The sequence below is a fragment of the Cnephaeus nilssonii genome (genome assembly GCF_951640355.1).
Source record: "Cnephaeus nilssonii genome assembly, chromosome: 17".
Taxonomy (NCBI): domain Eukaryota; kingdom Metazoa; phylum Chordata; class Mammalia; order Chiroptera; family Vespertilionidae; genus Cnephaeus; species Cnephaeus nilssonii.
Genome location: NC_137088.1, coordinates 23,407,264 through 23,419,603, shown reverse-complemented (window position 1 = coordinate 23,419,603; position 12,340 = coordinate 23,407,264).

The window sequence follows — 12,340 nt, the reverse complement described above, 5'->3', positions numbered from 1 at the left end:
CTGATGTTTAGCGCGGCTAAAAGTCTACCCGGAGGCCCCCTCCTGTTTTTAAAGCAGGAACTCTTCCTGCGGACCTTACCCCGGGGCACAGAGGGCTAGTTGGGAGGAGGGGGAATCACAGGACAGGGACTGGGGTTGGTTCCCCTGCCCCCCAGCTGTACCCCAGCCCTGAGCTGAGCCCGTCTGAGGGGGAACAGGGAAGGTGAGGTCTGCCTCCCAAGATCCACTGCCCTCTCTCTCTCTCTCTCTCTCTCTCTCTCTCTCTCGCAGCAGCCCTGGAGCTCTGTCTGGTTTGGGTTCCCCGAAAGCCCACTCAGAGACAAGGATTCAAGGGCAAGGAGTTCACTTAGAAGGTGATCCCAGGAAACACTGGAGGGGTGGAGGGGTGGAGGGGTAGAGAGGTGGAGGGGTGGAGGGGTGGAAGGGTGGAGGGGTGGAGGGGTGGAGGGGTGGAGGGGTGGAGGGTGGAGGGTGGGACGGGACAGGGCTGGCTGCTGTGGGCGAACCTCCCCCAGCTGCTGCTGGGATGCCTACTCCCCCTTCCTGAGACTGCGAGGCTGCTGTGCGGACAGGATTCCCCAGGACGTCAGCGGGCAGGAGCAGTCATCAGCGGGAGAATGGACATCAGGGCGGTTTGAGCCAAACTTGGCCCATCGCCGCGGCCAGGCGTCCAGGCCACTGGCTACAGGACAGGGTCCTGGGCAGCACGTGGCCTGAGAGGCTGAGGATTTGGCTGGTGTGGTGGGTGGGAGCAATCCACCTGTGTGTGCACTGCTGCGCTCGACCAGGTGGCCTGGCATTTCCCCTCCGGGTGGGGAGAAACTGCTCTCCAATGGAGCCCACGTGAGAGGTCCTGGTGGTGTTGTTTAAAACCCTCATTTAAAAAATTGTTGTCACCTGGCGGCGTGGCTCAGTGGTTGAGCGTTGACCTATGAACCAGAAGGTCACGGTTCGATTCCCGGTCAGTGCACATGGCCGGGTGGTAGGCTCTAGCCCCAGTGTGGATGGTGTAGGAGGCAGCCGATCAATGATTCTCTCTCATCATTGATGTTTCTATCTCTCTCTCCCTCTCCCTACCTTTCTGAAATCAATAAAAATATATATTTTTAAAATTGTCAAAATTTGTAAATATTTTTATTGTAAAAAATGTAAAATATACATAACGCAATGTACAACTTCACCCATTCTTAAAGGTTCAGCTCTGTGGCATTAAGTTCATTCACATGGCTGGGCAGCATTTTGTAACGTTTTTGATTATTTATTCTTGCGAAGGCACAGCAACTGGGATCTATTTTCAGGGGCTGTTGGTGCATCTGTTGGCATGGTTGGTCAGCCAGTCACAGAAGTGTCCCCTTGCTGATGAGGTGGGAGTATCTGTGGGCCCACAGCCCTCTGGACCGCGGTGTCACTTGGGCATCTGTGGGCCCTGCCCGGGCCAGCACAGCCCGCTTTGGCTTGCCTTGGACTTGGAGAAAAACACTTAATCCCCCGGCTGCAGGGACGTGCTGGGTCCCGGTGGCGGAATTTCTCTTGCCTGGGGGGCCAGATTTTGTTCTAATCCTGAAATAGCTCCCTCCCGCCTCTCCCGGCTTGAACCCAGGGTTTATTTATACCCACCCTTTGGAGGCGTGTGTGTCCCTTTCCTCCCTCCTCCCAGGGGACTGCTGTGGACAGACAGACACAGCGCAGCCATGCCCCGGTTGGCACCATGACCCCTGTCGTCCCTCTCCGTGTCTTTGCCGTGGCGATGGAGCCCGGGGCTGGGCTGCGGGCGGGGACCACCGGGGGCAGAGGTGGCAGGCACAGCTCGAGGGTCTTGGCATTCCTTGTGGCCCAGACATGCCCTCCCCCCAACCAGGGGCGGTTTCTGGGGCATCAGATTGTTTCCCTGGAGACTCAGCGTGTGATGTCTGTGGGCAGCTCTTAGTCGTCGCTACACGTGGCCTCAGCCGTGTTACCTTACGGGAGGCGGCTGGGGACCAGCCACGTGGCCTTATTCGGCCTCGGGGTGGGGGCGGGTGTTCCTGGCCCTCACTGTCAGACCTTTAACTGAGTTTCTCAAAGCGCTTTCCCAGCAAGCACTCTGGGGCCAGGCTCTGCGGTGGGGTGAAAAGGTCATTGGTCTCAGGAAGGGCTGCTTGCCTTTGATCCGGCAGCAATTCGAGGTCGCCAGACAGAAAGGCCAGATGAGCCCTGGTGATTAGCTCCCTGTGCAAAGCCAAGGACTTTCTGTCTTGTTTGTTTTCACCCCTTTGCAGATTTCAAGTGCCTCACCTTCTCTTTCTCCTTTTAGCTGTTTCCTCTCCCCTCCATCTCTGTATCGGTCTCTGGGGCTCATTATGTGTTTTTCCCCCGCTGTGTGTCTCTCTGAGAGGGAGAGAGAGAAAATAAAAAGACATGGGTTTGTTGTCCCACTTATTTATGCATCACTGCTTGCTTCTTGTATGTGCCCTGACCAGGGACTGAACCCAAACCTTGGTGTATCGGGGCAACGCTCTAACCAACTGAGCACCCGGCCAGGGCCGCTTTCTCTTTTGTGGTCTGGCTGTCTCAGTCTGTGAGTTTCTGCTTATCTCTGTCTCTCTCTTTATCTCTGTCTCTATGTCTCTGTCTCTCTCTGTTTCTCTCTCTCTCTCTCTCTCTTTCTCTCTCTCTCTCTTTCTCTGTGTCTCTGTCTCTGTCTTTCTCTGCTCTGTCTTCCACGCTCGCTCTGGCCCAGTCTAGAGCCCCTGGCAGGGGACACGGGTGAGTCAAGGTGGCTGCAACCAGAGACCGCAGGGAAAGCAGCCAGGGCTGGTCTATCTGAAGGGAAACGATCAGTTTACGTTTTGGGGAGAAACCTGGGCACACATACTGTCCAGGGCCTGGCCTCACCCGCCCCTTGGGCCCCTCTGGGGAACTTCAGTCCCAGGTGCCCCAGCCGCCCCAGCCCTCCCCCTCCCCGCCCCCCCGTATCACGGGGCTGCCCTGGGACACAAAGCAGCCGACTCCCAAGGCTGAGCCAGACGTCACAGGGAAGAAAGGGGCACAAGACATTCCAGTTTCGGGAGATGTTTAGATTCATGTGCAACCAATTCATACGCTATTTATTATGCAGGACGCTTGAGCAGGTTAGCTCCATCCCTAATGTCTAGATGGTCATAAAACAACCCAAGAGATCTTCTTGGGAACACTTTGTATTTTGGGGTCACTTACATTTGAGCAAAGGTGGCCTTCACGCTTTCCTGTGCGTTCAGGAGGTGTGGGGACCGTCATGCCCACTGGGGAGCAGCCCCGGTGCCCCAGAGAGGCCCCCACGCGGCAGTTCAGAGGCCGAGCGGGGAGGTCTGACTGCAGCACACCTGGTTCACGCACCGCCTCCCCGCCCCAGGCGCCTGAGACACATACGCAGGGTTAGACGTCTCCTGTCCGCCCAGCACGCCGAGGTCTGGCCTCAGGACACGCGATCGATTAGTGCTCATCTGCCCCTAGGTGGTCACAGAGGAAGGACAGCAACAATAGCACCTCACCGGGTTAACAGGAGTTAGTACAGGCAAAGTACGCACTGTCCTAGCCCATGAATGCTCCCAAGCAGGCCTTTCCCCGCTGGGAAAGCAATTTAAGGCCAATGACAGCTGGATGGTAAGAGAGACTCCCTTTCCTGTAAGTAGAAAGAGTGCGCATTCTTTCTCAGTTCGAGTCACTGCAGGTGAACTGCGTGGAGGCTTCGCCCTCAGAGAGCGTGGGCGCAAATCCCAGCTCCACGATGTACACCTGTGGCCAACGGGAGACTCGTTCTAGCGCTTCCCTCCCCCGTCCCAGGGGTGGCGTACTTCCTGCTTCTCACACGGGGCGTGGCCAGGTGACTTGCTCTGCTGTCAGCAGGTGTGGAGCCGGCAACGTGATGGAAGCCCGAGATGTGATGGAAGCCCGAGATGTGATGGAAGCCCGAGATGTGATGGAAGCCAGAGATGTGATGGAAGCACACAGCAGGCCTGCCCTCCCCGCGGCTGCCCTCTGCGTGAGGAGAACTTGCCCCTGCTTCCTGCCGGCTGGTCCAGGGACGATGACTGTGGAAAGCGCCTCACAGAAATTATATCTTCAATTCCTGCCACTATCTTAGGAGAGGGTCTTGCCATCCCGTTTTGCAGATGAAGAAACTGAGGCCCCCACCCCAATCGTCCTGTTGGACGGCTGCACCAGGACCCTTGTCTGAGATCAGAGCTTGGGACTTAAGCTTCTCCCCAGACAAGAGTTTGTCTCGGAACCACACTCCCCAGGACAAAACCCATCCCCTCCAGTAGGCATGAAGGTTCCACGTGTCCCCGCTGAGGCGGGGAACCAGACTCAGGAAAACATTTTCCCCAGTGAATCTTCCTAGGTGGTTGCGTCTGCAGTGGAATGACTGCCATTGGGAGGTTGAAAAGTTGACAGGTGATGGGCGAGCATTTCACAGAAGGGGCTGCGGTCTTTACAGATGCCGCCCTCAGCTCTGCAGAGAGGAGGGTGGTGCTTGCAATGGAGAGAGGGGGCGTGGAGAGGCATCCTGGTCAGATTCCTCGCCAGGCCAGCCAGCTTCTCCCCAGTGTGTGAGTCCGATGACACTCAGAGTGTTTGAGGTTGGCAGTGGGGGTGGGGGGCGGGCGGGGAGGAGAGCGTAAGGGGGAGGGGGACAGTGAGTCAGGACGAGGCTGAGAACAGAGACCCCACCGCCACCACCTGGCTTCTTCACACCACGAGGAGCGCGGAGAGTTGGAACTACTTCAGGGGAAAGTTGCTTCTCATGTGAAATTTGTTTCTCACATGAACAGCCTCAGGGACCCTGACGTGCCACAGACCTCCTCCTGCTCCATTCCCACTGGGACCCAGCAGGCCGGGACTGCCACTCGCATTTAGTGACGGTGAAACCGAGGCTCAGTGAGATTAGACGCCTGGACCAAGGTCGCTCTGCTGAGAATCGCATCCAGGTTGTGTGACTGCGGGCCATGCTCTGTGGGGAAAGCTTGACCCAGCTCTTGTCTCTGCCCTGGTTACAGGCATAAATCATCTGCGGGGCTCCTGGCCCATCTTCTGTTGGGATGTGTTCATTCAAATGAATAAAACGATGCTTTATCTGGCATCAGGGAAGGTGGTATTCCACTTTCAAGTCAACTTGCTAAGCTTACCTCTTGAGGCATTTCCATTCTGTCATTGTCAATGGTTTGAGGTGAAAACGACTCTCAAATGCATGTTGCCTTGTTGAAGGGCACACATAGTTCCGTCTTCCCTGGAGGACTCTGGGAACTGTGGTGAAGGCGACACGGGTGTCCCCCTGGACTCCTGACATGTACTGGACTATTCACTCTGCACTCAAGGGCCCCCATTTCCAGCTCCGTGGGATGCTTTTCAGCCTCCTCCCCCCTTACAGTATCCTCTGGAAGGCCAGCTGCTGTCAAGAGCCCTCCCCACGCCCCCACGCTGCTGTAGGCGAGGAGACGACGAGCCGGCCAGACCTTTTATGTGTGCGTGAATATGCGTTAAACACTCGGGCGATGGCTGATGGACCTTCTGTGGGGACTCTGTGACGTTGACACTGTTATTGCTCCTCTGTGTCTCGTCTGCTTTCGTCCCACCTCCCAGAAGTTGTGTTCCAGACATTTGAGCTGCTGCATGGACCACAGCCAGCTAAGCGATGGTTTGCACAGGATGGAGTCATAGGAGGAAGATCTGCTGGCTGGAGGCGAGCAGAAAAAATAAAGTTCATGCATCGAAGGCTAGTTAAGAACCTGCGCGTAAATGTAACTAGCAGCTTTAGTGGTAACGGCCCCAAACTACAAGCAGCCAGATGTCCTTCGGCGGGTGAGTGGATAACAAACGGTGGCACATCCACCACGTGGAATACTACGTAGCAACAAAAGGGAACGCATTACTGAAAAGTACCCCTTGGATGCACTGCAAGAGCATTAGCTGAGTGGAAACACACACACACACACACACACACACACACACACACACACGCACGCACACACACAAAAGAGCAGTCCCTAAAAGGTTGCATACTGATTTCATGTATGTGACACACCTGAATGAGAGAATGGTGGTAGAGAGGAGGCTGCGGCCGTGGAGGCGGGAACAGGGAGCTCCTGCCCTGACCATGGCGGTAGCTACGCGAAGCTATACAGAACCATCCACACACACAAAACAGAGAGAGAGAGAGAGAGAGAGAGAGAGAGAGAGAGAGAGAGAGAGAGAGAACAGAGAAAGGGGTGAAGCCCGAGTAGGGCCTGCAGTTGAGTTGATAATAATGTACAGACATCAACTTCCTGGTCTCCATAACGGTCCTCTGGGTAAGTCAGATGCTATCATTGGAGGAAGCCGGGAGAGGGTAGGAAGGAACTCTGTACACTATTTTTGCAACTTCTATGTGAGTGTAAAATTACTTCAAAATAAGAAGTTAAATTTTTTTTTTAAGTCTGTGTGAGAAATCCACTTGAAACCATTTCTGACTTACCTTGTGTTCTCATGAGCTCTGCCATCTTTCCCTCCAATTGTCAGTTTTCCGTGTATGTATAACGTTGCAATATGATTTCATATGCCTTTTATCATTCCCCCCCCCTCCCCTGGAGTTCTCCTTTCTGTTTTTCCCCATTATTGTTTTAATTATAAAAATAATTGTTATTCATCATGACTTTATCTGAAGTCTTTCATTTACTTAAACCAGGGACCCAGATTTACAGCATCTCAGGGGAGGCCAGGATGACGGGGGGAGGAGGGGGGAGGGCTGGCAGGAATGCAGACACTGGCCTGTGGTGTCCATAGGCAGTTCTGCGCTGTTTTTCCTGCCGCTTCCCCAGGGCCTAGCATAGCGTCTGAAACGCTCAGTACACATTTGTTGTGCGCATGTCTGCGGGCCCAGAGGGGTGTGTCCACAGACCATAAGATATGCAAGTGTCCTTTTCCTGGATCCTACCAACTACATGTGAACACAGTTTTATGGAAAGAGAGAGGGAAAGGGAGGGAGGAGGGAGAGGTCAAGGGACAGGGAGGAGGGGGGAGAGGAGGGTATTTATTGTAATGCAGATGCTTCCATAGGCCTCTCCCCAATTCGATTCTTGGGACATGCTGCCTCCCCACCACCCCCCACCCCCACCCGCCGTCAACTCCAAGTTTCAGCTGAAGACTTCACTTTCCTGGGGAAACCTGTTTGTACCCCTTCCTCCTAGTCTAGGGCGGATCATGTCCCTCCTCCACTCTTGAGCCCACCTTTCCCAGACTCACAAATCGTCTCACTCAGACTTCCCAGGGGCTCCACGGTGGGCAGTTCCTCTGGGACAGTCCCTGGGCTGGGCTGCTCTCGGGACACACCGCAGTCACCACCTGTGGACTCCCGGTAAAGGCTGGTGTGGCCTGCCACCACGTGTTGGAGGGCAGTGATGTCTACACCCTCAGTATACATGTTTATGCAGCCCCTCCTCGTGCAGGGGGTGGTGGCGGGTGGGGACACTCTCCAGGAGCCAGACCCTTTGCTTTCTTTAACTCATCTGCTCCTCACGTGTGTCCCAAGAGGCAGGCGATGTATCTGGTTTCCAGGTAAGAAAATGGAGGTTCAGAGAGGTTGTGCAAGTTCTCAAGGGCACACAGCTTGTGTGGAGAGGCCCTTCTTGAACCCACCTTCCTGCTGTCGCCTACCTTTCCCAGGAGTGCTCCCTGCTCTGGGTGCATCACAGAGAGTTGCAAATTGCAGCATATGGAGCAAAACCAGGTGGAACGCTTATAGTCAGATCTATATAGGAAACTCTGGGTCACTCATTGAAGTCTGATTTGTCTGTTCCAAGAAAAGGGCCTGTGTCACGTTGGGTCATACGTCACGAACTGAGTCCCGGACAGATGTGGGGCACTTTCCCAGGTGTTTCTGAGAGAAGAGCACCAGCTTTTAGGATGTGTTGCAGACCTGGCAGATCTGAGGGAACATCAGCAATGAGGTGGGTAGACCAGACCTTTCGGGGGTGAGGGCAGCAGTGGGGGGATGGGGTGATCTGTGGGAACACCAGGAAGTTTCATGGCAGGTGTTAATGGTGACTCACCATTGCCACCTACTTGGTATTTTGTCCAAAGTCAACTGCATTCTGGGAAAAGCACTTAACCACATCTCTCAGAAGGAGGCTTGGCGCCAGCATGTCCCGCCTCCAAACCTGGTTGTTATTCAGAAACCATCCTGCTGGGTCCCCAGGGCCACCTCCCGGCCTGGACACCTCACCAGGCCTGACTTCTTTGCGTGGACTCAGAGGACATCCGAATCTACTGTGGGTTAAAAGCCACTTTGCCTGCATTGCATCTGCCTCTGAGTGACAGCTATGGCTTCAAGTAACTCTCCTTCTTGACTGAAAAAGTCCTTCAAGACGTGGCCACTGAACTTCACACACTACAGAGTTGAATAATATTGTGGTCACTTCTCTAAGGAATCCAGTGCTAATAAAATAAGGTAGAAGGAATTAGAACCAGAAAGCATTCCACATACTACGAGCAAGTTTGTTTCATGAAACTTCTCTCTCTCTCTCTCTCTCTCTCTCTCTCTCTCTCTCTCTCTCTCTCTCTCTCTCTCTCTCTGTGTGTGTGTGTGTCCAGGGTGTGGCACAGGTAGCTGGCTCCCTCCTATTGCATAGCTGGGTCCCTAGAGTGGTCTCCTGGGTGACTGGCTTCTGCTAATGTGGTTGAAAGTGACATTTACTTTTGGGTCAAGGTGGCTGGGTCCCTGAATCACCACATGGAGGAGAGCCACCCACAGACCAGGAGACCTCGCACTGCAGGTGTGTGAGAAGTGAACTTCCCTTGTTAAGCCACTAAGTCCTGGGCCCTGTGAATTACAGCACTGAGAAATGTATTTCTTAACGTGGGCATGGTCAAAAGTTTGAAAAAAGCACCTGATCTAATCTAACCATCTTGTTTTTCAGATGGAGAAACCGAGTGTCAGAGAGGGTGAGGGGCTCCCCAAAGTCTCCTGAATGAGCTGGGGCCAAACCCTGCCTGAGCAGGAGGGTCAAGGCCGTGAGGTCGTGGCAGGCTTTGTGCACAGAGACGGGGCAGAGATGACCGCTGGGCTGCGGACGCGTGGTCCAGTGCTCCTCCAACCTCCGCACGCACCTGGGGCGTAGATCTGACATCGGCTCTGCCGGGGGCCTCCACCCACAGCTGGGACAGGAAGGGTGACCTCCTCCTGGCCCTGCTGAGCCAACTCTCACCTGCCCCGCTCGGCTCTGTGGTTAACATCTCTGCAGCACCCTCCAGCCTTCCTCTGCAAGTCTGAGTTTCTCTGAATTCTCTGAGGCATCGGATTCTGAGAAGCCAGCAGCAGCCTTGCCCATGGCACAGGCGCCCTCGGTGAGCCACATGCCCACAGGCGCACACCCGGGGACCCGGCCTCCGGGTTTGCTGCAGTGGGTTTGGCCCTTGAGTCTTCCAGCTGAGGCCCCGGACACCGGAGGCCCCGTGATACACCGTTCCAACCGTGTTCCCCGTGTTCCCGACCCACACGGCCCCTGAGCATAGTGATGGTTTGTGCCACCACGTTGTGGGCAATTGGAAGTGCAGCCCCAGTAACTGGCACCGTGGGCAGCGTGAAACCTAACAATAGGACCTCCGACAGCGGTGCCATGGCCGAGGGGCAGGTGGAACCTCCCCAGAGCAGCCTGGCCACTGAAGGCGGCGTTCACCGGGCGCTTGGGATGGAGGACGCAGGCTGGGCGCTGCCATGAGCTGGGAAAGGGACCAGCAGGAGGCGGCCAGGGGGGCTGGGGCCCAGCCCTGTGGGGTTGGCATGGGGGGGTGTCCAGGGAGCCTCCCTCCATCTGAGGACTCGGAGGACGGCCCTTGGTCAGATCTGCTTCCTGATGGGGTGGGACGGGCGGTCAGAGGAGCGGGGCCACTGGCCAGGCCCACGTGGGGACGAGGCCTCCGCTGTGGTGGGAAGTGGGGAAAGGGTCTGTCCAGCTGTGGGACGAGGACCGGAGGCTGTGTGGGGACCAGTGGTGTCTGGACAGCTGGATGGATGCGGGCCCGGGGTCAGAGGTCGAGGGGCAGGCGGTGGGGATTCCGTGCTGAGGGGAGCACGTCGCTGCAAGGGCTGTGGACGGTGCCCTCCTCTTTGTGGCTTGGCCTTCGCTGGCTGTCCTTCCCCTGGAGGAGCCCAGGGGAGGGAGGGGGCATCCCCTGCGGCCGTCACCCCTGCAGTGGTGCCTGGTGACGTATCCCTCCATTCCGAGTCTGAGGTCAGGCCCGGGAAGCCTCTGGGGTCCCCCCGCTGGGCACGCTTTCTGGCTGGCCCTGAATGACGGGCGGCACCGAGGCCTTAGTGCGGGGCCGGCCCGTCACAGCCCGCGCCCGTGGGACAGGCAGCTGGCTGGGCCGCACTCAGACGCCAGCATCCGCGGAGCAGGAGGTGGAGCCCTCACTTCGCCGCAGGGAGGCCTGGCTGACCCCCCGGCGCTGCCCACCAGGCTCACCTCTGGGCCTCGGGGTCTCCCAGGCTGCAGGGAGGACTCCCTCTGGGCTCCCTTTGAGTTTAAACCCTTCCAGGGCTCTTTCCGTCCTTTCCTGGCAAATCGAGGGGCATTTGCACCGCGTAGCCTCCCTCTGAGGGGTTCCGCTGGATCTGCTGAAGGAACAAGTGAACCAACGTTGGACGAATTCTCTGGGCGACCCCCGCCCTCACCACCACCCCCCGCCCTCCTCACCAGCAGGCCTGCCTCTCAGAGAGCAGACATCTCGGGGTGCCGTGCACATCCTTGCCAGGCTGAGCTTGCTGGCTGTGAGGCCAGTTCCAGGGAAACGAAGCCGCCCACAGCCCCTCCGACCGCGCCATCGGGTCCTCCCCTGTAGGAGCTGGCCACGCGGGGGCCTGGGAACAAGGCGGCCGGCCACACCTCCCTCTGCTGACCAGGGGCCAGGGCGGAGGTGTCAGTGCCAGTGCCAGCCCTGAGAGACCCCAGCGCGACTGTGTGTGTGTGTGGGGGGGGGGGGGGGCGAGCAGTAGCAGGTGGGGAAGGGAGCCAGGGGAGGGAAGGTCAGCCGTGGTCGGAGCTGCTCCCAGAGGTGTCATTCCCGCCACTTCCTGGCAGCGGGCAGCCTCTGGGGCTGGTGGGGGTGGGGGGTGGGGTCTCAGGTAGAGGCTCCGGGAGGGCGGCCCGAGGGGTCTTCACAGGCACACAGGCGTGTACAGGCCTCTGCTCCCGGCCTGTGCAGTGGGGTGTGCCCATGTGGGCACCGGTCAGGGAAGCAGCACGCTCCGCCTTTCCATGGCAGAGCCTGTGGTTAAGAAAGTCCCTTGGGGTGGGGGTGGGGTGACCCGTGGGAGGGCAGGCCCCTGGGCTGGGCCTGGGACAGAGGCCCGTTAGGGATGGGCCCGAGGAGCCGCTGGCTCCCCGGCTCTTCGGAAGCTGCCAGGCTGCCCTGCACCTTCCCAGTTTGTCACGTATGGCCTGGAGTGCACCCCCCGCCCCCCGCCCCGCCCCGCCGGCCTCTTTCCAAACCCGATGTTAGTTGGTGTCAGTGAGGCCCCCACCCAGGACAACCTTGGTGCTGAGGGGAGTGTGGGGAGGTGGAACCTGTCGGGCCACCCCGAATGGCCTCTTGGACCAGCAGGCTGAGCAGAGCTGCTGCAGGGTGGGCCCCTGGGCTCCATGGCCAGGCCTCCGGGGCCCAGGTCAGTGGGAGGTGGGGCTGCACGGCCTCCGGGGCTCTCTGGGAGTGAGCATCACCTGTGACACTGTCCTGCCCTTCGCCACGTGTCTCTGTTCTGCTTTAAGCGAGTTGCCCTATTTAATCCTCAGCGCACCCTATGAAGTAGGCAACTTAGGATTAGTGTTTGCAGATCAAGAGGCTGGGGCCCCAGAGGTTAAGCAACTTGCCTCACTTGGAGAGAAAGGGACGGTAGCGCTGGGAGCGAGCCTGGAGTCAGCCTGGGTACCCCTGGCCCTGTGTGTTGGGGTGGGCGCCATGTCCCCACCCCCTGCTTGGCACCCACGGCACCACTGGGTGAGGCCAGGCCAGCACCCTATGCCCCCAACCCCCGCCTGGAACAAGTCAAGCTGCGTTCTCATTCCACATTAGCCTTTTATTATAACCGTAGTGAATGGAATCACTCTGCCAACAGGATAAGTCATTTCTTAAGTCAGTATGAGTTATAGCATAAAGATGAATGAGAAAAAAGCAATAGATATAAATGGCACGGCTGAGTACCCATAAATCAAAGGAATTGTGCCATTGTGAGAAAATTATTATGACAACTTTTACATCAAAGTGGTTCAAGCCTGTTTATAGGAACCTTATATTTCACTCTAACACTATAAAAAGAGAGCTCCTGAAAGGAATACTGAGGAAGGGTTTT